Raw genomic sequence first — 26,867 nt, forward strand, 5'->3', positions numbered from 1 at the left:
ACCTCCACAGCTGCAGAGTTGCAAGATGGCGCCGCTGAGCACTCACCATTATCTGTATTTCAGGTGTCACTGTATCCTTTCCATAATCATTACAGACACATAGGAAAGGATCAGGTCTACTGAGATTATTGAGTAATGACAACAAACTGCTTCACCTGCTCCATGAGTTGCAATATAATGACCCCATTCCTGATGAGAACAACGAAGACGACAATGAGGACAGGTACTTGTTACATGCGTCATCTGCCAGTCTCAATGTATCAAATTAAAACAAGGTTCTTAGCTTCTATATTAGATATAATATATATATATATATATATATATATATATATATATATATATATATATATATATATATATATATAAACCACTGTACAGACCCAATAGGAAAATTGATTTATCAAACCAGCCTTGTACCAGTAACAAACACTAATATATGGCCAAATGTGGTGAGGGCAGAATGCATGTCTATAAATACAAGGGGGGGATTTATCAAACATGGTGAAAAGTGAAACTGGCTCAGTTGCCCCTAGCAACCAATCAGATTCTGCCTTTCATTTTCCAGAGAGTCTGTGAGGAATGAAAGGTGGAATCTGAGTGGTTGCTAAGGGCGACTGAGCCAGTTTCACTATACATCATGTTAAATTATGAGAAATCTCCCCCAATGTCCACATACCTGTACAGTGACCTGTACGTACTGATCCTGAGTTATATCCTGTATTATACTCCAGAGCTGCACTCACTATTCTGCTGGTGGGGTCACTGTGTATATACATTACATTACTTATCCTGTACTGATCCTGAGTGACATCCTGTATTATACTCCAGAGCTGCAATCACTATTCTGCTGGTAGGGTCACTGTGTACATACATTACATTACTTATCCTGTACTGATCCTGAGTTACATCCAGTATTATACTCCAGAGCTGCACTCACTATTCTGCTGGTGGGGTCACTGTGTACATACATTACATTACTTATCCTATCATGATCCTAAATTACATCCTGTATTATACTCCAGAGCTGCACTCACTATTCTGCTGGTGAGGTCACTGTGTACATACATTATATTATTTAGCCTGTACTGATCCTGAGTTATATCCTGTATTATACTCCAGAGCTGCGCTCACTATTCTGCTGGTGGGGTCACTGTGTACATACATTACATTACTTATCTTGTACTGATACTGAGTTATATCCTGTATTATAATCCAGAGCTGTACTCACTATTCTGCTGGTAGGGTCACTGTGTACATACATTACATTACTTATCCTGTACTGATCCTGAGTTACATCCAGTATTATACTCCAGAGCTGCACTCACTATTCTGCTGGTGGGGTCACTGTGTACATACATTACATTACTTCCTCTGTACTGATCCTGAGTTACATCCTTTATTATACTCCAGACCTGCGGCCACTATTCTGCTGGTGAGGTCACTGTGTACATACATTACATTACTTATCCTGTAGTAATCTTCAGTGACATCCTGTATTATACCCCAGAGCTTCACTCACTATTCTGCTGGTTGGCTCACTGTGTACATACAGTACATTACATTACTTAACTTGTACTGATACTGAGTGACATCCAGTATTATACTCCAGAGCTGCACTCACTATTCTGCTGATGGGGTCACTGTGTACATACATTACATTACTTCCTCTGTACTGATCCTGAGTTACATCCAGTATTATACTCCAGAGCTGCACTCACTATTCTGCTGGTGGGGTCACTGTGTACATACATTACATTACTTCCTCTGTACTGATCCTGAGTTACATCCTTTATTATACTCCAGACCTGCGCTCACTATTCTGCTGGTGAGGTCACTGTGTACATACATTACATTACTTATCCTGTAGTAATCTTGAGTGACATCCTGTATTATACCCCAGAGCTTCACTCACTATTCTGCTGGTTGGGTCACTGTGTACATACATTAAATTACTTAACTTGTACTGATACTGAGTGACATCCTGTATTATACTCCAGAGCCGTATATTAGGGCAATGTGTGTTGTAGTTATATTATGCCTTGTCTATAAGATCTATGCTCTGACATTAAGGCTGACATACAGACATTACATGTGAGCACAAAACATGCTGTAAATAACAGATAAACCAACAACTATTACTATAGATAAGTGTATGATGATGGCGGATCAGAGCAGTGACCTCTGCAGACTAGATGACATTCACAGAACACATAACAAGCTGCAGTAACATTTCCAGACAATCTTAGATCCATGAGCAGGTAGATGAGGCCACAATTACGCGGATTACGTCTCCATTTACTAATGCTATTCCTTCTGTACCATAAAGAACAGCAATCGGCGGCACTAGTTTGCATTAGCAAGCATTTAATGTTGCATTAAGCTAGTGATTATTGCCTGTTAAATCAAAGGATGCCTCAAAGGAACAGAATCACATTGTTCTACACCCTTTAGTTAAAATTATTATTTCTAAACATAGGGCAGCGCCAGGACGGGAAAAAAAAACTGTTGTATTTAACATAAGGGTGATAGATTTTTGCTCCTGGGATGTGGTGAGAAGGGCCAAAAATTACACAGTAAAAAAGCAAAGCAGAATTCGTTAAAAAAGAAAAACTGATAATTTCACTTACAGTCTGGATCTGAATAAAGCAACGTGGCTGTGGTTACCATGTGGAAACATGGTGGTGGCAACACAGATGAAGTATGCAGGATGAAACAAGTATCCTGCACGGCACGCTAGTCTAGCTACACTCCTGAAAAGTACCTGCTATGTATACCTAGATATATTGCCTATTGAAATTTACCAAGATAATGGGGCGGAGCAGGAAGCCTCAGTGATTGCCCCGCCCCTGAAGACCCTGCACTGAGCAAAGACTGAAGTGCTCCTTTAAGAGACCTGGACTGTTAGTTTATTACATTCATCTAGGGACCTACATGTGTGGCCTTGGGAACATACAAATATATATGAGATGCATATATACATACATCTGAAAAGACATGACATACAAAGCTAGTTAGTCACCTTTGCACTGATCACCAGAGGTTCTAAAAGCCGGATCAGGAGATTTCTGTATGTATTGTTTTTAGAGAAGAGGATGCCTTTATTAGGTAACCCATTTAAAAAGGTTATAAGCGGCTAGAAAATTTCTCAAAAATTAAGTGACACTTACCTGCCCAATCCCTACCAAGACCATTCAGGAAATGCCTGCTTGGTCAGTCACTTTTAACCACTGATGATTGGGTTAGAGTAATAAAATTGGTGGAATATTTCCAAATATAGCTTCATTTGTGGAAAGTTGTTATTATTATTATTTCTTGCGGCCAGATGTTACTCTTATAACAGCAATGTAGCATTTTATTCTTGCATTTTTCCAGCCAGGTTTCTAAAAAGGATTTCCACTAGAAGGAAAAAAAATGCTCTCTGCTCCCCCTTATGAGAGCCCCCCCCCCATACATGGCATATACAATATACACCAGTGACAGTTCATCACAACCTACCAATTCTATAAGGCCTGAAAGCATCAGAACAAATTGATGCTTTAAATCTTACAAAAAAAGAACATGTTTTTTTAAAAGTAGCTAAGGGCTTATGCACCTTACAGCCAGTTCACACAAAGTAAAACTGGCGTGAGTGAGGCAGCAATGAGGCTGGCAGGCGTGAATTCCCCGCATGCAAGCCTCTGTGTCATACCGGCAGTCTATGGGAGGCTTGCGCCTCCTCTCTCTGTGCTGAAAAATGGACATGTCAATTCTTCCGAGTGGAGAGGCGCGGAGAGAGGAGTCGCGAGGGCCTCCCATATACTGCCAGTATGACAAGGAGGCTGGCGGGATTCTCACAGGTATTACTCAGTGTGAAATCAGTCTTAGTGTACGGGCAGTCCATATTTGTTTATTTATTTTTTACATTTTTATTTACATTACTACATTTTTTAAGACTTTTTTTTTTTTTTAGCATTTTCTGGATGGTTGTCATTTTAGCACCAAAACACTGCCATTTATGCAAATTACAGCTGTATTTGCATAGGTCGCGTGTTTGCATTCGTTCTATTTTTTTTACAGTCAAATTTCAACAGCAGGAATCAAAATAGTAAAAAGAAAAAAATGGTGTAATAAAAATTGGTACAAAGAAAATATCAGGACTTAGTGGGACTTAGGACTTAGAGTAGTGTCACAATTTTAATATTTAGGGATCATATTGAGTCGTGATTACTCAGAAGACCTTGCCCGTAATGTTTACCCGCTATTATCATTATACGTCAGGGACAAATTCAGAGTTTGGGCCACCCTTCCATTGGCTGTGCCAGGCCGCATAAATTTAATAAAGATGGTGATATTGTCTAAGTGTTTGTACGTCTTGGAACATGCCTCCTCTCCTGTTCCTAAATCCTTTTTTAAACAGCTGAACGCCATGCTTCTCTCGTACGTGTGGGGTAATAACACGTTGAAGGTGAGGTTATCCGTACTGCAGCGCCCTAAGGCATCAGGTGGGATGTCCCTTCCTGACTTTCATTTATATTATCTGTCCGCTCACAGTAAGGTGAGCAGACAGATAATATAAATGAAAGTCAGGAAGGGACATCCCACCTGATGCCTTAGGGCGCTGCAGTACGGATAACCTCACCTTCAACCTGTTATTTGAGAATTTGGGTTAAAACAGGGGTTTTACCTAAAAGAGAGCACCATCTTGCTTATCACTTAGGCCTTCGGCACCTCTGACCAGTATTAGAAGGTAAATTAGCCCGCAACTGGCTCCTCGCCTGGCCTCACAAGTGTGGTCCTCAGTAAAGCGTATTTTTCACTACACTGATATTATGTTGAATATGCCGATTTGGTAAGATCCCTCGATGGTTCATTTAGGTTCTAATTTAGAACCAGCGTTCTGGATAGATCATGGGATTAGCTTCCTCACTGATGTTTATGCAAACGGAGGGTTTTGCACCTTTCAAGGAAAAACACAACCTCCCTAGGCAGTGTTTTTATAAGTACCTTATACTCCGTCATGCGGTTACTGCGCAATTTGATATCCCTAAGTGCCCTATGTCTAAATACCCTTTGATTGGTATTTTTAATTCCCAAGGTCCCCGTGGCATAATTTCTACCCTTTATACTTTTTTGTTGGATGCGGTGATAAAAATTTTCTGTGTTGGATAAATGGAAAACGTGGATCACATCGTTGTCGTACGATGGACGAAATGAGGCGTCGTCTTCCCATCTGTATGTATCGCCTGCGATTAATAATAAGCTGAGACAACCTTTTATTTTTCATCAGTGCTATCTTACTCCAGCCCGATTACAAAGTCATCAGACTTCTTCTTCAGATTAATAGGACAGTCTGATGACTTTGAAACGCGTTATTTGTAAGAACCAATAAAGTGTGTGTGAATAACGGCCTGCGCAGAAGGACCCTTTTTTCACATTATTTTAGTTTTCTTTACTGTATAGCTACTATGCCGATGAGTCCCTATACAGAAGTGAGTGTGGGTAACGGTTTCCTTGCATATTTTTTTTGGTTGTTTTGGTTATGTACTGACCTTGCATTATGTTGTTATTTTCTGAGATGTGCTCCTTGCATCGTAAAAGTACAGTATGCGCAAAAAAAGGACCACAGCTATATTGTTTTTTTTTTACAATGCTTTCATTGTCCTTTGTGCAATCATATGATTTGTATGTATTTACAATGTCTGTTAATTCTCAATAAACGAGTTTAAAAAAAAGAAATTGGAACAAAGTACGCCTCTGTGTTTTGTTTTTTTTTTAGGAAATTGTAAATAAGCCCCAAAAATGTTGCAAAAAGGTGTGTGCGGAGTCCTAATAGTGAGAAGCACGCAGCACGATACTCCAGAAATGTGACTGAATTCCATTATAGCCACCCACGGCGCGCTCCAGAGCCACAGTATCCATCTCTTCCAGTCTCAGGTAAATGATCTTTGATGCAGGATACACGCGCAGGTTTGCAGAGCTGAAGCAGATACATCATGTATATAGTAATTTATGTCTCCTCGTAAGGCCACCCATGCACAGCGCAGCAGATGTAGGCGCAGGACCATTTCCTCTAACAGCTCGCACCGCGCCATTGTGATTTTATGGAGATTCCATCGCTATTTCCAGAGCCATTCTAGTGTGTCACGGGATGCGCTGACAAATGAGCAATGACACAATAGGCTGTCAGGGACTACATTTGCAAGCACGGTCGCAGTTAACCCCTGGATGACCTACGGCTGGGGGAATTCACTTGTTTCGACAAAGGGTGATCAGCATATATAATTTTAATGGACAGCAGGGTGATGTTTGGGCCGCACACTGTCTTGGGTTTATAGTTTTTAGGTTGAACCTTACGATTTTCTGATATTGAAAACTGACTACTGGAAGGGATTTACAGATATATGAGGAATATACAGACAATGTATACAGACCAGGCATTCAGCAGAGCTTCTCAGCTAAATCACAGTAAAATCAGATAAAGGTTTCTATATTATTTTATTATAGTTAAAGGTTCTCATTTTTAATTTTATTGAAAACGTGGATAGACTTTTCATAATATAAACATTCATTATAGAGAAATAGGGTAGCAGGATCTCCTCTTCTGAGGGTGTTCTATAGAGATACAGGCTACACGAAGACATGAAGCCAGGAGGAGAAAAGTATGAAATATCCCAGATATAAGGTATATAATGGCCAGAAGTAGCACTGCTCCTCATGTATGCACAGGACAGATTATCCTAAAAATGCAGGGATGCTTCTGTGGTCTTATCAATGTTAATGCAACAAATACTGCACAAACAACCATCAACTGGCTCCTGCATAATATCATATTTGCATGGTGTTGTATATAAGAGACTCTGGGATTACCAATATTTTAACAAAACAGCACAGATTTTATTCACGTAAATGTAGTTCTGGAGATCTGGACTGTATATACTGTATAATATACTTCTGTGCAGTTGCCCTGCATTGAAGTACAGGGCACAGGAAACCACAATAAAGGGCAGCGGTAACATACAATCACATCAAACAAATGTTCCAGCAAGCTTGACAGGTGTGAACATTTCACAGCAAATTATAAAGAGTACAGATATACGGCACAAACGCTAAAAAACAAAGACGTGTTGCATCTTAACATGCATGCTGTAGCATTTCACCCCAGGGAAATACCCTTCTACCATATCTGACAGCTCAGAGCGATCTTCCTGACAGCTAGAAGTGCATTGACCAATTGTAAAAAGTAAGAAAAAGTGACAGACAAACAATCCGTACACACAGCACGTCTTTAAGTGCACAAAACACATTATTTTCTGTGCTGATTTCAATGCACAAGCCTCATTGTTTTACTGTAAAGCCTGGAAATTGCCTTTATTAAGCTTCTAAGAAATCAAAAACACAAGGCCAATGGGCACAGAACCCAGCGGAGACGCTCCAGCACACATGCTGCGTCATGTGATCGCCAAAATAACCCTAGAGCACATATCACCCTTCCCTTAACTATCATATCTGTTAATTTCATCCGGTAAGAGGTGCGTACATCTGTCCCGGAGGGGTATGCTCAATATAGAACGCAATGCGGATAGAGCCCAGGGCAGGGAAATAGACTGAACTTCTGTACCGAGGAGCTCATTATCTGCAAACCAAGCCGGGCTCCGAGCATGCGGCTCTCTGTGGTCATACGAGGTATAAAAATCCTAAACTAGGCCCTAACCTCCAGCAACCATGTTCTCTTCCACCTTCACGGGGTTAAAAATTAAGGGTCCAGGAGATGCCTTTGTGCCCCAGGGCGACAGCTTACTTTCCTTACACGTCCAACAAACATTGTCTGGGGGATTCCTGTATTATATGGATAATTAGACAATTAGTTCTTCTGCCTTCATATCCAGGTATTCATTACCTTGTAAAACTGCCCCATCAGCGTTCCTGCAGAGAGGAGGTGAGAGCAGCTTATGGTGGGGCTGTCGCCTTATTAAGAAAAAGAATACAATGTACATGGGAAATCCAGAATATTTGCAGCTCGCCAGCTCTCATACATTTCAGACAAGATTTTTTGGCCCATTGGTAAAGAATCAATCATTGCAAGAAAACATCCCAGTCCCCCATTTAAGTGGCTGTAGATGTATAATAGAGTTATTGAGTATAGATTGTGCTTTCTTTTCTCCCTGGTTTCGCTGTGTGATGTGGGAGGGCATTTTCTGCACCTGATGTGGACTAAGGCTGTGGCTACACGGCAATTTTAGCCATGATTAGAGTCGCACAACCAGATACTGTATGTTTAGCAGTGCAGTGATTTCATTGCATTGCACCTAAGGTCAGTGAATGTGGCCACATTGTGACCCAAAAGTGACCATGAGCCGTCAAGTCAAATATAAATTTCTTGCAACTTGCATATTGCAGCTACTGACATTTTGGGGTTACAGTGCAACCCCATTTACTGACCACACAGTATGACATGGTCATCATTGGAACAGCAATACCTGTTGTGTCCAAAATCACCATAAAGCCCCAACCTAGTACTGTTTCATTGAAAAAGTGAAGAAAACCATCCTCCCTTATCTATAGAGATGCTGTAGATAAAGTAAAGAGTGAGGAAGAGGTTTCTTTCTCCATATGGATACCAAGTCTTTCTCACAGTTCTATCAGATGTGATGTCATAGCTGAGTCTAAGTCTAACCCAATCAGATGTCTCTCCTTCTGCTCCACCCCCCCCCCCCCCACACACACACACCTAATAACATTTCCCAGAAAAAAGCAAACTGCAGCTGCATCTCCCCCTTATCTTCTGTTAACTGTCATTACTGCAGGCAGGGGGAGGGTGAAGAAGACACTTCTTTCCTTGGTTTGGACGACCATTTCCTGCCTTTCTATGTTCTTTGTGATGTTACATTACAGTTGTGTATCAATCAGATGTCTTCACATGATGCTCCACATCCTCCCTTCTACCATTAGTGACCAGCAGTGTCCAGTGATAGGTGACATCAGTATATAGATAAAAGATTACACACAATAGCTGTTGTTTACAACACAGCGTCCTCCTCCCTGTGGAATGACCTCTATAAAGGTCACTGAGCATGCTCACAAATGTGAACAATACAAAGAATAGAATCTGGAGATGGAAAGTCAATAAAGGCTCTATTAACCAAACGATTATCTTCCGTATTAGGCCGATTATCGTCCGTTACAGACAATAATCGCTTGGTGTAACAGCTCCTGTTTATGCTGGGTTTACACGGAACGATAATTCGCCCAATCGAACGATTAACGATTTTGAGGCAACGATTTGGTATTTATAACGATCAGAGTTTAGATGGAGAAAAATCATTAGAAGATTCGTAAGAAAAATCGTTATTGCGATCGTTTTTAAGATCGCTTAGCGATCTGTGAATTTTTAGCGAACGACGAACGATGATTTGAGAACATGTTGAAAGATCCCTTGATCGTTTGCTCTGTTTACACGGAACGATTATCGCTCAAATGCGATTGTTATTGCGAAAATTCGAGCAATAATCGTTCAGTGTAAAGGCAGCATAAAAGGCAACAATCAGCAGACATGCACGATGTGGCTGATCTTTGTCTTTCGACATGTTGAAAGTTTTTAGAACAATAAAGACGGTATGCTGGCCATTGCTCAGTGTAATAGGGGAGGCAGCAGCAGACTGCCACAATCTCCCATGGGCTCCTCGTACGATCTTTAGATCTAGACCCCCCCCCTTCTGACTCGCTGGCTGTCAGTGTGTGTAATAACGGCGGCAAGGAGCGGGGAACGAGGAGCAAGCAAGTGCGAACCTGTCAGATCAGGGCTTGCTTGCTCCTCACGATTGGCCCATGTAATAGGTGCTTAAATGCTGTTAAAAACAGCTCGGGCATGATGGGAGCCTCCATACTAATGTACTAGAAATAATATTTTTAAAAATTAGAAAAAATAACATATTCCAGTGTCTGAATCTAATCAGTAAAAACAAATCAGGGCCATACAGTCTCTCTTTAAGTGTCCGGATACAACAAATTAACATACATGGTGCAGATCTCAACCAAAACAAAAGTTTGCGGGGGAAACTGAACAACAAACCATTGTCTGCCAACCAATGATGTCATAATCTCATATGTAGTCAGCTGTGTGGGAAATCTGGTTAAAAGATTTATCATACATAAAAGATTGCTCATAGAAAGATTATTTATCCTGGAGACATCAATCATGTAAGGCCAGGTTGGGTACCAGGAATGACCAATATGGACTATGGACAATATGGACCTCTCATATATGAATGCTTTCCCTTGCATTTGGCATTGAGTCTCATAACACTATGTGCCCATATTCAGCTTAATGTTGCACCGTGAAACAGGTAAAGTTTGGAGGCAACAGAGTGAAGATGACTTCAAGCATCAGGGAGCGTAAATGGTGTTATCTCTTCCCTTTGATACACCTGAGTGCCATTTGCGCTCTAGCAGACCATACGATCAAAGAGCAGCATTTCTACAAGAAAGCACTATATCCGGTAATAGAGGCGCACATACTTTTCTTCATCACTGCAATGACCCACTGCACAGAGAGCACATTTACATCGACCCAGCAGGCCTGCAAATAAAGAGCTTTCTGTAATGGACCAAGGAAGATGCACAAAGCACATCCTGCTGAAAAGAAGCCGAGAGGTCATGATTCACCAGCAAAATTGTACTCCGGTGGAAAAAAACCCTTGTGTGGCTGCATTTGTCTATGGTATAAATGACTCAGTGACACCTGTAGGGATGTAATTTCCAAATCTACTCACTGACCCTGCTAAAAGACTGCGCACCTATCTAACTCTGATGGACCATGATTCCAAATTACAGCAAATTAGCTGATTACTGATCTGACATGGGGATTAGCTTTATTGGACAATGCCCTAACAATACTGTAGGCTATCAGATCCTAGAATAAAGTATTTACAGAGGGAGACAGATAAGGGGGATGAATTAAGGTTTTAATGCTACACTTTTGTACCAGCCTCATTTTCTAAAAATGTGCATCCTTTCTTCTATGCTGAACTCAACCCTTTTGGAAAAAAAAAGGGGGGGGGGCATTTACTATATTTATGCCAGAAATTGATATAAATTATAGCAGGGATCAATTTCCATGTTCATCGCACAGAGAGCCATGGATATGTCTTGTAATAAATGGTTCAGCACACCTTAACAGCGGCATATGAAATGTCACTCTTAATAAATCACCCCCAATAAGTTTGTACCAGACAGTACAGATAGATAGTAAGTAGATGGACTGTACATAGATGTGAGACATATAGATAGATGAGTGCAACTCAAGCATGTTTGAGTCCAATCGTTCATAATTTGAATACCGGTGGCTGAAGAATTTGGATGCCGTCCTCGGCAGTTCGGAAAAACATACATACAGCCATAGGCCATATCCATGTTTTCCTGGACTCTCCAGGGCTGTATCCAACTTCTTCAGACACCGGTATTCAAACGTGGAACAATCAGAATCAAGCATCGAGTTGCGCTAATCTCTGATACATAGATAGATATTAGAAAAATTGATAGAAGATAGATAGATAGATAATAGATAGGAGATAGATAGATATTAGTTAGATATATAGGTAGACAGAGAAACAAAGAGATATAAATAGCTAGATATGAGATAGATGTTCAGATATATAGATACATATACGCTCTGTAAATACCTATTCATTCAGTGTGAGCAGATATCTCTCCCATTGCGCTTATTTATTGAGGCTTTAGGGGTAGGAAGAAAAAAATAATTTCCATCCTTTCTTGTTCTAACTCACAGGCAAACGCGCAAATCCTTCACCGATGAATAAAGCCGATCTCTGGTTATTGCTATTAAGCTTCATGTGGAGACGTCCCTCAGGACACAGTGTGAGAACAAGGCTCGCTGTAAACATCCACTGCTTACCCTCATCTCTTCTTCTTCTCTAGGTGTTTGCTATGGACTCTGCGCTGAATTCATTGGGACTGATTGTGGGGGCTATACTTGTCTTGCTACCTAGGTGACTGTCACACAACGACATCGGCTGCGGTATCTTGGTGACTTTTGGAGACATGGAAGAAGTTGGGAGAATAGCAGGTTAGTTTGGGAAGGATATGCAGCGCACAATGAGTGAGTTCTTACCACAGATAAGTTTAGTTTTTTTAGTAATGATCCTGTGTGATGGAATGAAGGCTCCACTTCAGGAGAGAATAAACTAGTCAATAATGGCCCATAAGAGCGAGTAATGAACAGATGATGGCAGTAAGAGGAGGCCGCGTTCTTGCCGTCAATCAGCCCCTGTTTACTTGTGAAATCATCCTGTGATTCAGCGCCATTGTTCAGCCTCTCTCCCTGCACTCGCCTCTCCACAGATAATTCTCTTACATTCATTACATGTCAAACCCAAGATAGATGCCTCTCTGGTGTTTGTGCTTCTCAGAACCAGCGAGCTGCACTGCCAGATTGTTCTTGATACAGAAGCTAAAAAAGTAATATTGTCTTATTTAGCATAATTTGATTGACCAAACCATATGCTGATACAATTGGATTTAGTCACATAGCACTCTATACAGGCTGGTGTTTGTCAGCGCCATCTGACAGCTGGCAGGGGTGCAAGAATCCTACGGAATGATACATGTTCTACAAAAATATCATGAGATCTGTAAATCTGTGATCATCCCGTCTCATTCACTCCTCCACACTGAGCTAATAGGCCGCTCAATCATGAGCCAAGAACTACTCATTCATGACCAGCCTGGATGTCACTCGTCCAGCCGATACTGGAGGACAGGATTCTCTATACTTGCCTCAAAACTGCACAGTGTGGACTGTGCACTAAAGAATGAATCAACTTCTAACAACAACTCCCTATACACACAGTAGAGTCACATTATTATCACCGATTCCTAGTTTCGATGTTGGCATCATGTATGTAGCTCATGAAGATAGTAACATGTGGTACACCAGCGTGTTGAGTATATAAGGGGTGCGAAGTACACATATCCCTCACTGCTATTATGGATAAAAGGCGTTGCACAGAGGGATGACTCCAGGCCAAGGGTGGCGGTATTGCTGAAAGTGCGCAGTGCGTGAGTGCTGCTGTGGTAAAAGTAAATGGTGAGGAGACAAATAGCGCCATTGTGAAGAAGTCATGTGAAAATTTTGGAACACTACGTGCCATTGATGTAAAAGGTGAATGCCAGCTGATGAAGGTGGGCGAGGATGGACCAACAAACTACAGTGGAGCAGCTCAAAATGACCCAGGGGGCCACCAGACGTGTCTAACACAACAGATCCTACTGTATATGGCGCTCCAGAGCAAATGGAAGGTTTCTGCACCTCTGCTAGCCAAGTTGCATTAGCAGAAAAGGCTTCAATTTTCATGGAAGTATCGGAATTGGACTGCCACGTATTGATAACGGGTTGTTTTTACCTAGTCACTAACAAAGGAAGAAAGGTATACTATGTGAAAAACATCAGAGGACAAACACCCTGCAGCCATTGCTGGAAGAACAATAACTGATGGTGGCAGTGTTATAGTCTGGGGGATCAGTCATGCGGAAGGTGATTTCAGCCACTTTGGGTATGAATCCATCCTTGTAGATTATATTCCAGTGAGACAATGCAACAGGGTTAAAATAGTCTGATATTGGCTGGAAGAACATGACCAAAACTTCCGAACTACTCTGGCCCCCTAATCACTAGGCTACAACCCGACAGAGCATCTGTGGAACCCTCTTGATTATCGTTTTCACCCTATAGATCCCCCGTCATTCACCCTAGTCAGCATGGTTCCAGATTCCTGTGACAACCCACCAGGACTTTATTGTTACTCTGGATATTAGCTACTGCCCATAATAATGGGACTCAGCTATACAGTTTCATGCTATAGCTCTGGCTACACTGCTGTAATGTTTTTTGCTTTATAAGGAATCATGATAGATAGAACAATAATAACCCCCCCAAAAAATCCTATTGATCTCCACTGGGTTCCTTCAGATTTCTATCTTCTTCCACAGTAGATCAGCACTGAAAGTTACACTGTTCAGAATACCGAGGACCACAGAGGAATACAGAGTACCAGAGGAGATACTAAGTAACTCAACCAATGATATGTGTTACTTTGTAGTAATCTGACTTTAACATGTTGCTTCTCTCACAATTCTGCTGGATGTCTTTGGAACAAAATGGCTGCCAATATATGATCTATAACTAGTTCGAGTTACGACCTAGCCACCGACAATGCAGTCCAAAAAACGAAAGGATCTGTGTACACATATGTCTGTCCATCCATAATAGTTGCATCAAATCAAAAAGTGTTGCATACAGTGTTTTTTTATCCAATGTAACCACAACGAATGGAAACTAAACTGGATAGTTCCTAGATCTGACATCATGCTCTATTTTGGTCTAGGTGGCACTAGAAGGGAACACCAAATGTAACAGATTCAGCATTTGGCACCTGGCATTTCTATCCAAAATGCTTCTGGATAGCTAGATATATGGACCTGGTAATTCGGTGACTAAGCCCATGTCCACCTCTCCGGTGTGATATGTGTCCTGCCATGTGGTTATAGAGGTTTTCTAAAAATTATAAAGACAGTGGTGCTGGGTAATAGAAGACAACTAGACTAAAGCAATACTTCCCAATAGCGGCTTCATCAGAAGATACAGATTGTGGAACAAATTCTAATTACATAGAGATCTAGTAAAAAACTAAACATGGGAGATGTACTGTAATGCATAGCACCGTATGGCAGTAAACTAATGGCTTGTGTTGCCTGGAACAAGTAAAAGTCTCCATGACAGATTTCAATAGCCTTTGACTCCCCTATAATAGTAGCACAAGAACTAAAATTCCAGTCTTGAGTAGAAATTACACCTGCGGAGAATAAAACTAGAGAAAAAATCTGTGTACAGGTGGCAGCATGACAGCATGTTGCCTATAAGGGTGTGCCTAAGATATAGGGGAACAACATCTCCTCTTCTGTATGTGCAGAATATGAAGACATTTATGAATAAGAGATTAAGTATGCAGAGGGGAAAATTGTAAAAATGCCATATACATTGTAAGAAAGCAGCTGGGAAGGTCTGTGATGATGTGTATATACCAGCAAGGTTCTTCACATACACCCAGAGAATTGCCGATACATGTCACAAAGGTAACGGGCATTGGTGAAGTAAGAGCCAGTAGGCAGGTGGGTCAGCTACATTAGGTAGTTGGCTGCTGGGTAACAGTAGTATGTCTGTGTGCAACAGACAATTGGGGATGGCTTATACTGGGGGTAGGTAATGTGTTGGGTGGGTGCTTACTCCCCATGTTCCATGCCCGGTTTTTGACCTGGCCTTTATAGAGTCAGCTAGTCAGCTGACCAGGGCAGCTGGTACTCAGGACTTTGCTTTTGGGCTAGAGAAGCTATACACAGGAGGAAGCCAGTGTCTGCGATACAGCTAAGGTGATAGTGAGGTAAACTACCACTGTATAGGAAGCACTCAGACTAGCAGGATTTGCTTTATGTTTGTTTTGCATCTGATTTGCTGCACCTGTACCTGTTATGCCTAAATAAACACTATGCCTAGTGGACAGTGATACGATCCCAGGGCTGTAATAGCTAGTTATAATGTCCTTGGTGCTGTTGCCTATGAGGTCATGCCATGGAGATATATGGGAGCAGGATGTCCTCTTTTCAGTGTGCAGTGTATGGATGCATCATAGTAGCTATTCTACACCAACCAGCTCAGGGACAACGAAACATTAGAGATAGAGCCTGTGGTGGGGAAAACTGGTGAAAGAAGGCATCTGCAAGTACAATAGTGCTTCTCCTCATGTACACACAAGCCGGCTTAGGACTGAAGGTCAGGTATACTTTAAGTATGTGCAAGAATGTAAACAAGTGGACAGATCCCAAAAACAGGATCACTAGTTATCAGTCACTACACTTACAGTACATTGTGGCATATAAAAAACCAAGAGTCCTGTGTTCAATTGACAACAATATTGGGAATCTCCCTGCTCTTTCAGGAACTTTTATAACAAAGAATAAAATAGGATTTATAAAAACGTGAAAGAAGAGTAAGACTCAAAGCTGGTTATGGATGAAGGTGATCTGCAGGAAAGACGTTATGGCTTTGAAAAGAACAAAAATTCACAGTAAGTTCCTTAACAAATAAAATTACTTCTAAAAAGATCAAAGAGACTCATGGCAGCTCGTACCTTCTTCTGCAGACTAAATACTTAATAGTCACTAGTACCAGGGTATAGTCAATAAATTATTTTCATTGTGTTGACCTCTAATTGAAATCTTCCCATTGCATTTTCCCTCTATAAGCGTATTATATCTGAAAGCTTTGAAGTCGTCTGATCCAGAAATGATGCATTTACCCATCGCCGAGAAGAAAAAAAAGCCCTAAAGTTAATGGGAGTTGTAGTTCCTGATATCAGCGGGGATCCAGAAAGTAATCCTCCTATCTGCTGCTCCCAGCACTTGTCTCATTTATTGCTGTAAGAAGCTGCGCTCGCTACCGCCGATGCCATTTCAGAATTTTACCGTTCTGAAAATGTCAGGAGGCTGCAGATCTCACAACATTTGGTCACTAAGACAGAAAGTGCAACATGAAATGTATCTGAAATCCAATAAAATTGCTTTTTTTTCCCAAGAAGGCGTAGTAACCTCTGCTAGCCAGCTATAAAGCCTGCACAAATCAAGACAAGTGTCTAAACTGCAATACAAGAAGACTGCGGGATGGAGCTAGCGACTGTACGTAAGTGCGATGGGCTGAAGGCTGGAGGAAGGTATTATGATAGGTATGGAGGAAGGTATTATGATAGGTATGGAGGAAGGTATTATGAATACGAATGAAGATATGCATAATCCTGAGATTACGTAAAAATATAATGGAGGAGGTTATTCATGGACCAGAGAGACCATAGATTAGTAGGATGGAGGTAAGGCTACAGGATAGAGAGGATGCTGGAATCTAATGGAGAACTGAAGTTGAACACAGATGTAATGGAGGACTGTAGCTAAAATATGGGCAGCTGGTGAATCCCCTGAAGATTCCCAAACCCAAAAAGTGGGCCTCCCTTTTCTCATGGAAGCAACCTATAATTGTAAACATTAACATACCCTATCCCTCTTGCTTAGTCAAATTATCATAGGTCTTCAAGCTTCAGCTTTTTTAGCAAAATTATTTAGAAAATTGGTTGCGTTGTCGCACATATTTAGGTAGAGGCGAGAGCAGCTTCATAGGAAGCACCCACTAAGCCCTGAACTAGATGAGGTCCGGGAGCTTTAATGTTAACATTCATTATAGTTACATGAAGTAAAGCGACTCTGTACCCACAATCTAACCCCCCAAACCTTAGGATAGCAGCTTTTAATCCAAGATCTGTCCTGCGTTCCATTCCGGCAGTTATTGTCATAAAAATTTACTTTTAAAATTGCAGCCACGTGCCCTATGGGCGTATCTGTGCCCTAACTTTGCACCACCCCCTCCAACCCTCCTCCCCACCCTCTTCATCGTTAGGAATGCCACTGGAACATTTACTTCTGTTTGAACATTGCACAGGTGACTTAATGATCCAGCCCATGTGCTGTGGTAACACAGGTGGTGAATAGGAGGCAATCTGCCTGGAGCATTCCTAATGATGAGGAGGGCGGGAGGACGGACGGAGGGGTGGTGCAAAGTTAGGGCACAGAGCTGCACGGAGCTTTTAAAAGTAAATTTTTATGACAATAACTGCATCACCTGCCAAACGGACCGCAGGACAGATCTTGGGTTAAAAGCAGCTATCCGAAGGTACAAGCGGTTTGGGGGGTCAGATTGTGGGTACAGAGTCGCTTTAAAGGAAAAAGACTGACACAGTGGTGGGAGAAATATAGGGAAATTATAAAGAAGGGGAGGCAGGGGAGCAGTCTATATAAGAGAAGAGGGAACCATGGGGAGCAGTACGTGAGGAAGGAGGCACCATGGGGAGCAGTCTACGGTGGACATTTACGAAATGTCCGCCCGAGGCGTATGCCAGGGAGAAGGTGCAGATCCCCCGCCTTCTCCGTGGCGTACGCCTGCATAAATCATGATCCAAATCTACACCTGCTTCCAGGTACGCTGGGTTCATTTAGTGCGCCTCTTAGTGTGTAGATTTAGTGCGCCTCTTAGTGAATCCTGCCAGGGAAAAGCGGGCGGGGCCTAATATAAAACAGGCGTACTTGTACGCCTGTCTTCATAAATCCCCCCCCATGTGCGTATGTGTGTGTTTGGGGGCGGCGGCAAAAGAGTGAATCATGGGGAGCAGTATGTTTCAGAAAGAGATGGGTATTTGGTTTGATTGGGGGTTTGATTTACTTAGGAGTTCTAACTTGGGTCTGAAATTATTTAGTGGTCTGATCTGAGCTGGGAATTCATTTTGGGGATATGTCTGAGGTCTTAATTTGTTTAGTAGATGTGAACTAGTCTAGTGAACTAGGACTAACCTTGAGATGTTGCATCCAAACACATTGTAGTTGTGCAATGTCATGGTTTTGCTACACGCCAGCATCCTGGGGCCCTTGCAGTACAATACAGAAAAGTATATGTGAGTGGCAATGCATACACTGCACTGTGTCCATCACCCTTCACCACATTTAATGGGCCAGGCACTCTCCCACCCAGCCTAGCGAATGTACAGTGGGCACTATGCCGTCATTACTGTATGCATTAGCGCATACTACAATATTCTACCTACAGGAGTATGGAGTCCTGCAATAGACAGACTGTTTCTGGATGTACAGACTGTCCAGACTGTTTCTGGATGTACATTTCATGGTCCATTACATTGATTGTACAGTGTGCCATGGAAATAGGGTAGCACGCCACTGATGTTTATGCTATAGAAGGTAAAAGTGTGCTGTTCTGCATGAGAAACGGATCTTAAAAGAAGAAAGCAAGAAAACCAGCCCCTATAGATGCTTTTACAATCTGGTTTTTGGTATAAAGTATACATCACTTGAGATGACAGTACACTACAGAATACAGTCATAAAGAGGTGTCAGCTTCCGTCAGGTGCCTATAAATTATTTAGTTAAAAACTATAAAAAATGTATATGTGGTACCTCAGCGACTGTAATGATCAATAAAACATAAAAGCTACATGGATTTAATTATTTCACCCCCTCCAAATTATAATGAAAGTCACTCAATAAACTATATGTACCCTAAAATGTTGCTGATAAAAACTACAACTTGTCCTGCAAAAATCCCCCATCGACTGAAAAATTAAAAAGTTATGTCTCTTGGAATGTGACAACACAAAAATAGATTTTTTTTTTCCATAAATTTTTTTTTTATTGTGCAATCGTAGTAAGAAATGAAATAAACTAGACATATTCGCTACCATCATAACTGAAGTGCGCTATAGAGTAAAGCTGAAATGTTATTTATATTACGCAGTGCTAAAAAAGGGCAAAAACCAAGGGCGGATTTATAGTTATTATCCATTTCCTTTCCAATAAATAAAAAAAAGTGAATCAATGAATATGTACCTCCAAATGGTGAAACTGAAAAAGTGACTATGTTAAAGGGGGAATAAATAAAAGTTGGAAGTAATAATGACAATTCTAAAAATAGAAGAAAACAAAAAGAATCTCTTTATTAGGAGAACCTAAAATTGAACAGGTAATATTTGATAATGCAACATAAGCACTGAGAGACTGTTTCCTGATATGGTTGCTTGTGGATCTGTAAGTTCAGGACTCAGTGGCTGTTTCCTATGTGACCACTCTTGCCTCCACACTTCCTTGCATGCTCTATGTGTTGTCCAACCAGTGTCTCGCCAGCTGTTTAAAAAAACAAAAATCCCATCATGGCCTGGGAGCCCACTTTCTGACACTGCTGCATGAAGATCTGCAAGTTCAGGGCTAAGTGGGTGCTCCCAATGAAGCTGCTCTTGGCTCCACATTCGCTAAATAGTCTCAGACAGCGTTCTTCAATTTGTGGTTTTCCATCTGTTGAACAATTGCCCTGACATGGTTTGTGGTTCTACAAATGAATTCCCACTCTCTCCTCTACCTTCTCTAAATGCTCTAACAGTGTTCCCCAAAGGTTTCCTCAAAAGTTTTTGAGCTGTTATACAATTATTCCCTTTATGCCTTTATAATCTGTCTTCAGACATGATTGCTTGTGGATCTGCACGTTCAGGGCTCAGTGGGCATTCCCTATTAAATGCCCTCTATTCATTCTTCTCCAAATGTTTAGCACTGTGTTCTTCAATTTTCTGGTTCTCCAGGCATTGCAAAACTACTAATCCCAGCAAGCTCTCACAGCGTGATCTTTGACATGGTTGCTTGTGGATCTGCACAATCTGCTTTCTCCTCTGCCATTGACTAAATGCTCTAGCACAGTGTCCCCTTCACTTGTGCCTCCCCATCGGTTGCTAACTACCCCTCTCATCATGTCCCGTCAGCCTTTGGGGAGCAGACCATGATAGAAGCTGTAATTTTGTAGCTGTTGGGGAAGATCTGGTTGAGAAACAGTGATGTACAGCAGAATAGGGGCTGAAAGTATGTGTGATGGAGAGCAGTGCATAATAACACTCCATATATTTCCCTTCTCTTGGCCACTGTTTTATTATAAATCTTGCCTTCGCTAGTGACACACTCATTCAGAAGTTATTTGGTCTCCACCAGCGATGCACAGACCTCATTTTCCAAAATACAGTGTGTCATCTCTGCTATTAACTAATTTTATTCACCTCTCCTGCATAAACAGCCCTTGTAATGAACTGTAGGAAATTGTCTTATTAGAGCTGCAAAGGAGATAATCCTTCAAAATAAAAGGAGCATTAAATACAATAATGTGGAGCTGACAGCGGCATCTTTCTGAGTGGCCGGCTGCGCTGTCTCCTTGTACACGAGACCTTGTGCTCGGAACAGCAGGAGCGCAGTACAAAATATCCTGAGAACCCATTAAATAGCATACAAATATGTTATATACCCATTGCATAAGTGATATATCACAGCAGAGAAAGCACCATATATGTACCCTTCATCTTCATCATGAGAGGTAACAGTCTGTCATTATAAAATAACTTATTGGGGCATTTTACTGCTGAACTGTGTATTCAACTTAACTGTAATCAATTTTATTCAAGCCTAGTATCATGTGTGATACATCCTGCTGAGCCACTGCATCTCAGCCTATCATGAGTGATACTGTCTTCTAAGCTTGTGTATCTAAACCTAAGGCCATGTTCACACAACGTATATTTTTGTAAACGTATGGCCGTTGTTGCTGATTGCAACAACGGCCGTGATTAATACTAAAATATACGTTACCTGGCCTCTATGGAATCCCAGCCAGAGCGTATATACATAGTATACGCTTTGGCCGGGAACTCAGTGAATAGCGGCCGCAGAAAACCCTGCCAGTGCACACTATGGAGCAAGCGGCTCCGTCCGCACACTCCATAGAGTGCTGTGGGGAGTTCTGATGCGGGCACACATGGATGCGCCCGAATCAGAACTCTGTAGCACTAAAGATCATTCGGCAGTACTGCAATGCTGGCGGGGATGATCTTTTCTGAGACCGGTCGTCCCGTGACCTGGCCTGTCTCTAATGGTGCGTTTACACAGACAGATTTATCTGACAGATCTTTGAAGCCCAATCCAGGAACAGACTATACACAGGGATCAGGTCATAAAGGAAAGACTGGGATCTATCCTCTTTTCAAATCCATTCCTGGCTTTGGCTTCCAAAATCTGTCAGATAAATCTGTCTGTGTAAACGCAGCATTACATTGTCTAAGCATAGTCTAAAGGTGTACGACACAAGCTGACAAAAAAAAAAAAAAACGACAAACCCATAATTTCTGACCAAAAAAACACCAAGTGGGCGTGTTGTTGGTTTGTGTCGTAGGCCTGTAATTTAAAACTTACCAAAACCGACAGATTTAACAAGCAAACCATCATTTTTTGACAGATTTTCTATTCTAAAAACCAGCCACTTTAGTGTGGTGGGATGGTCAGGTTTTGTCCTGTGAAAAACCTTCCAGATTTACATAGGGCGTGTGCCACATTAATATATCTGATGCAAAAAATCAAATACAAACGACAGTATAACGTCCTAAAATTAAGGCATTGTTAGTAAATGAGGCCCATCATGTGTGATACTGCCTACTGAGGTACTGTATCTAACCCTATTGTGTGACAATGCCTTCTCAACCAGTGTGTTAAAGCATATCATGTGTGGCTCTGTCTGTCGAGCCTGTGTATCTAAACCAAGTGAAATACTGTCTATCAAGCTGCTGTATCTATTGCTTTTACGTTTGATACTGCCTACTGAATTGCTGTATCTCAAATGATGTGTAATACTGTCTGTTGGGCTCCTGTATCTAATCCTATCATGTGTGATACTATCTACTGAGCTCTGGTATCTAATTCAATAACAAGCTCTTGTATCTAATTCTATCATGTCTGATACAATCTTCTGATCTGCTGTATCTAATCCTATCAGGTATGATACTATCTTCTAAATCACTGTATCTAATCCTATTATGTATGCTCGGCCATTGTATTTGCGTTACTTTACTGTAAAGACTTGGTTTCTTGAAACATGCCTAACTATATGGCAAAGAAATTTTTTTTTTAAAATTCTTCCAAAAACTGCACCATACCAATTTGGCTCCATTTACTTTAAAACAATTGAGCTGCCATATCACAGGCAAACTGAGGACAGGGGTAGTGCTGTTTTTGGCAGAAATTAGATTTCAGTTTTTACTAATTCTGGATAACCCCTGGCATTTGCTGTCCCCATAGGCCAGGAATGGGCCCATCAGCTGTTGCAAAACATTAATTCTGGCACGATTGAAACTGCAGTTTTGCAACAGTTGGAGGGCCACAGGGTCCCCATCCCTTCTATAGACATTGGTTATCTCTAGGAGATGAGCAAACCTTGAGCATGCTTGGGTTTGTCTAAACGTAAGTGTGTGACATTTGATTCCCGATGTCTGAAGAAGTTGAATGCATCCCTAAGGCTGCCTGGGAAACAAGGATACAGCTACAGTATAGGCCAGTCTGTATCCATGCTTTCCAGGACTCCCTAGGGCTGCCTCCAACTTCTTTGAGTAATCAAATGCCGTAAACCCTGAGCATGCTCAAGGTTCTCTAGTGATGACCAATGTCTATTCCAAGGATAGGCAGCTGCTGCAAAACTACAACTCCCAGCATGCCAGAATTATAAGTTTGAAATAAAAAGAAGGACCAAGGTTCCCAATCCCAAGCTTCTAAAATCCAAACTTTACTGCAATATTAAACTAAACTGTCATCACAAGTGAACAGTGAAGGACACAATGGTCCCCGGCTTTAGGTGAATTATAGGGGCCTAAAATGTGGGGGTCACGTACAGTATGTAGGGGGCTGGGATAAGACTTAGGAGAGTTCTCCATTACTAGTGCAGCATCTCTTGTTATCCAGCGCACTTCTCTGGGATGGGACGGAGATGATATAGGATGTGATATGCACTGAATTAAAGATCTCAAGCATATTAATGTATCTTTATTATCTCGGCTCAGGAGGGAAATGGTTCTGTGATCCTTCAGTACAGAAATAGAAGAAGTAAGATCTAGGACATTAAGATGAAATTATTTATTCTTGACCTGGTTTTGTTATGACATACCGCATATAATGAATCTGGCCACGGAGCCCGCAAATCCATCTATAAAAGCCTGACCCTCCCATATGAAGGAAACAGAGAAAACTCTCGGCAGTATCTGAATGTATCATCCTAATGTAATAGAGGATGTGATACAGTACAGCAAGTGCTCAAAAACTTCAAACCAACACAGAAAACTCATAATTCAGAGTCTGTAACGCTTCTCCCTTATGAGGTAAATTACAACAGGCACCCCTTGAAGGGGAACTCCAGGGGGGAAAAGTTTTTTTATATATATTAACTGGTACAAAGTTATACAGATTTGTAAATTATTTCTATAAAGAAAAATCTCAAGGCTCCCAGTACTTGTCAGCTGCTGTATGCTTTGCAGGAAGTGGTGTAGTTTTTCCAGTCTGACACAGTGCTCTTTGCTGACACCTCATAACAGTTCCTGACAAGGACAGAGGTGCCAGCAGAGAGTACCATGTTTAACTGGAAAGAATGCACCACTTCCTGCAGTATCTGCATGCAGCTGGGCTAACAATAAGTAGCTGTGCTGTTACCAGGGTTTGAACAGCCCTGCAGTTCTCAACACATTCACTGGTGCCACCCTTACCTCTGCTGTTCAATGTTATTAAAGGATTTTTTTTTTTAATTCCACCTGAATATTTCTTTAACTTTATTGACATTGAGCCCTTGTATTTTACCAATTGAGGAGTGAAAATGACTGTTTTACTGCACTGCTTAATTTTTTTGTCACATGAAAATAGAAAAAAAGCTATTTTTGTCTCTTTTTTACTGTCCGTGTTTCACACTAATAACCTGTTAATTCTTTAGGCTATTGCCGTCATGTGGCTACACAGTAAGTGTTGTTGTTTTTCTCTACAATGTATGTGTAAATTAATGTATTTGATAGCAAATTATCATGTTTCTGTAATGTTTTTTTGCAGGCTTTTCAGTAATTTTCTTTACATTTTTATTACTTTTCATTGTAATCACATTAAGGGATTATTGTTTTACATGTTTGTTTTAAATTCAGACTCAATAATATATACAGTATACTAATGTACTTAAAGGCATTATGATCTGTGTTACTACAGTTAAACACTAAACACTTAAAGGGGTTATGGAGGATAAGGAGCTGTGGAGCTGTCCACACCATTTACCTGAATGGAACTGAACTGAGATACCACATACCAGACAGTAATGACTGTTTTGAAGAAAGCCGTATTTTTTAAAATTTTGGATAGTCCTTTTTAAGGGATATTCAAAACTGTAATAATTATCCCCATAGTGTCTGATGACAAGTCCAACCACTGAGACTGTCATGCTGTACATGGCTACTTCTGGCAGCTTCCATTAAGAATTAATAGTGCTTGCAGACATGATTTTACACGCTCTTCCTCGCATTCCAGTGGCCGGTATAGGCCATCAAAATCTGATCACTGGGGGGTGCAGAACCATGATTCCTTACCCATACCCATCCAGTAAGCAGACAGCGCTGTAAACTGTGCAGTGGCCATGTAGGGTTACTGCACCTCCTATTAAAGTGAATTGGAGCTCAGCTGCAGTAACTTAACATGGCCACTACACAATATATGGCACCAACTGCTGCTGTTTCTTTTTACTGTATAGGTGGCCACTATAGCTATGGTACATGGCACACAGCTGATCAGCAGGGGTGGTGGGTGTCAGACTCCTAGTTCAATTTTGATAGATGATACTGAGGATTGGAAGTCAATGAAAAAACCCAGAAGACCTCCTTTAAATGAGCAAGATAACATGTGCCTCTGATCCCAGCCACTAAAGTATAAGGACCTTCTAGAGTGCTTTAAACATACCCTTACTGATCTAATGTCCTAACACAATAATAGGCCCCAAAGATCCTAATTATAGTATTGTTTCCACACAATCTATGGCTAGGTTCACGCCACATGTGGGCATTATGTCTGGCGAGACGCCTTGACTGTGCAACAAACCTTTGCCCCAGTATAATGCAAAATCATAATTTTTAACAAAAAGAAAAACCCAACCACATGAGGGGGACACAACATTCTCCCCTCTGCCACATTTTATGTTTGTATAAAAACTTAGAGGGTGAAAAAGAAGCCGATGAAGAGATTATGACAGATTGTCACTAACAAAGTGAAATCTATGTGTCAAGTTTTTAATAATTTATAAAAAAAAAAAAATCCACCTTTTGAATGAGCGCTAATTGCTGACACGCACATACTGGAGCATCGGCGCTATATTTGTGTTGTGACAGCAGTTGCTCGCTTTTTGGAGTAACACGTATCATCACCTATTAGAGTTGCCAAGCAAAAAAAATAATGTGGGAAGACAAATAATGAAAAGTCTCGAAGAGAGATCTAAAGCTTCTGCGGATCGCAGGTCTGAGCTGCGGATACGTCATTCACTGACACCGTCTGGATAGTTGACAGATCTCAGCCTATAGCCCCTGGTCACCATGGCAACTGCAGGGCTCGGCGGAGAGATGAAAGTCAACATCCCGAGTGCTAAGTATATTTCCTAACCTTAACTACGGTTGAGGAGAGGGGACAGCAGATGACTCCCGAAATCTACAACATAGAACATACGTGTAATTCCTGCATCTGCGTCACTGATAGTCCTCCACTTGCTTCCAACAAAGAACTGGAAGATAATCTATGGGCCCATTAAGAAAGATAAAAAAGTACAAATTAAGGTTACCACCCAGATAATCCCTTAGTCTTTGTTGAGGAAAACAATGCTCTATATTCATATCACGCAACAACCAAACTAACACCACTTTTGAAGTTACTAATAAATTTTAACAACGTGATAGCCTTAGATTTTGCTTTCATTAGAGGCCTAACCACTTGGAGACCCACCAATCAAAAGAACTAAGGGAGGGACACATTATCCGGCGTAGCACATTTTTAACATGTTGTTGCCATATAACAAAACATAACAAACATGTTATGCTTATCTATCCGTGCTCCCCCGATGTCCTGATGGGGTCATCGGTGTCACCTGCTCTCTGTAGCCACTATTACTTCTGAGACAAGCTCATCTCAGGAGTGACAGCCCTCTCAGCCAATCACTGACTGAGATGGCACATCGCCAAGGTCAGTGATTGGCTGAGCAGGCTGCCACTCCCAAGAGGAGCTCATCTTGGAAGTAACAGTAGCTAAAGTCAGTGAAGGACACCAGCGATCACGGCACCAGAAGATCACGGAGAAGTAAGAATAACATGTTTGTTATGTTTTCTTAAATGGAAGCAACACGTTAAAAATGT

At 41.3% G+C, this 26,867-nt stretch overlaps 1 protein-coding gene and 1 long non-coding RNA gene across 3 annotated transcripts in view; one reads left to right on the forward strand and one right to left on the reverse strand.

The window, feature by feature from the left end:
• PTPRF (protein tyrosine phosphatase receptor type F) overlaps positions 1-26,867 on the reverse strand; it is a 657,420-nt gene that overhangs the window by 490,180 nt on the left and 140,373 nt on the right. The window lies entirely within an intron of this gene.
• On the forward strand, positions 130-16,077 carry LOC138798787 (uncharacterized). The gene is made up of 4 exons (XR_011364163.1): positions 130-223; positions 5,756-5,913; positions 11,914-12,061; positions 15,987-16,077. It is a non-coding gene; the product is annotated as an uncharacterized lncRNA (long non-coding RNA).

The sequence above is a fragment of the Dendropsophus ebraccatus genome, chromosome 8, assembly GCF_027789765.1.
Source record: "Dendropsophus ebraccatus isolate aDenEbr1 chromosome 8, aDenEbr1.pat, whole genome shotgun sequence".
Lineage (NCBI taxonomy): Eukaryota > Metazoa > Chordata > Amphibia > Anura > Hylidae > Dendropsophus > Dendropsophus ebraccatus.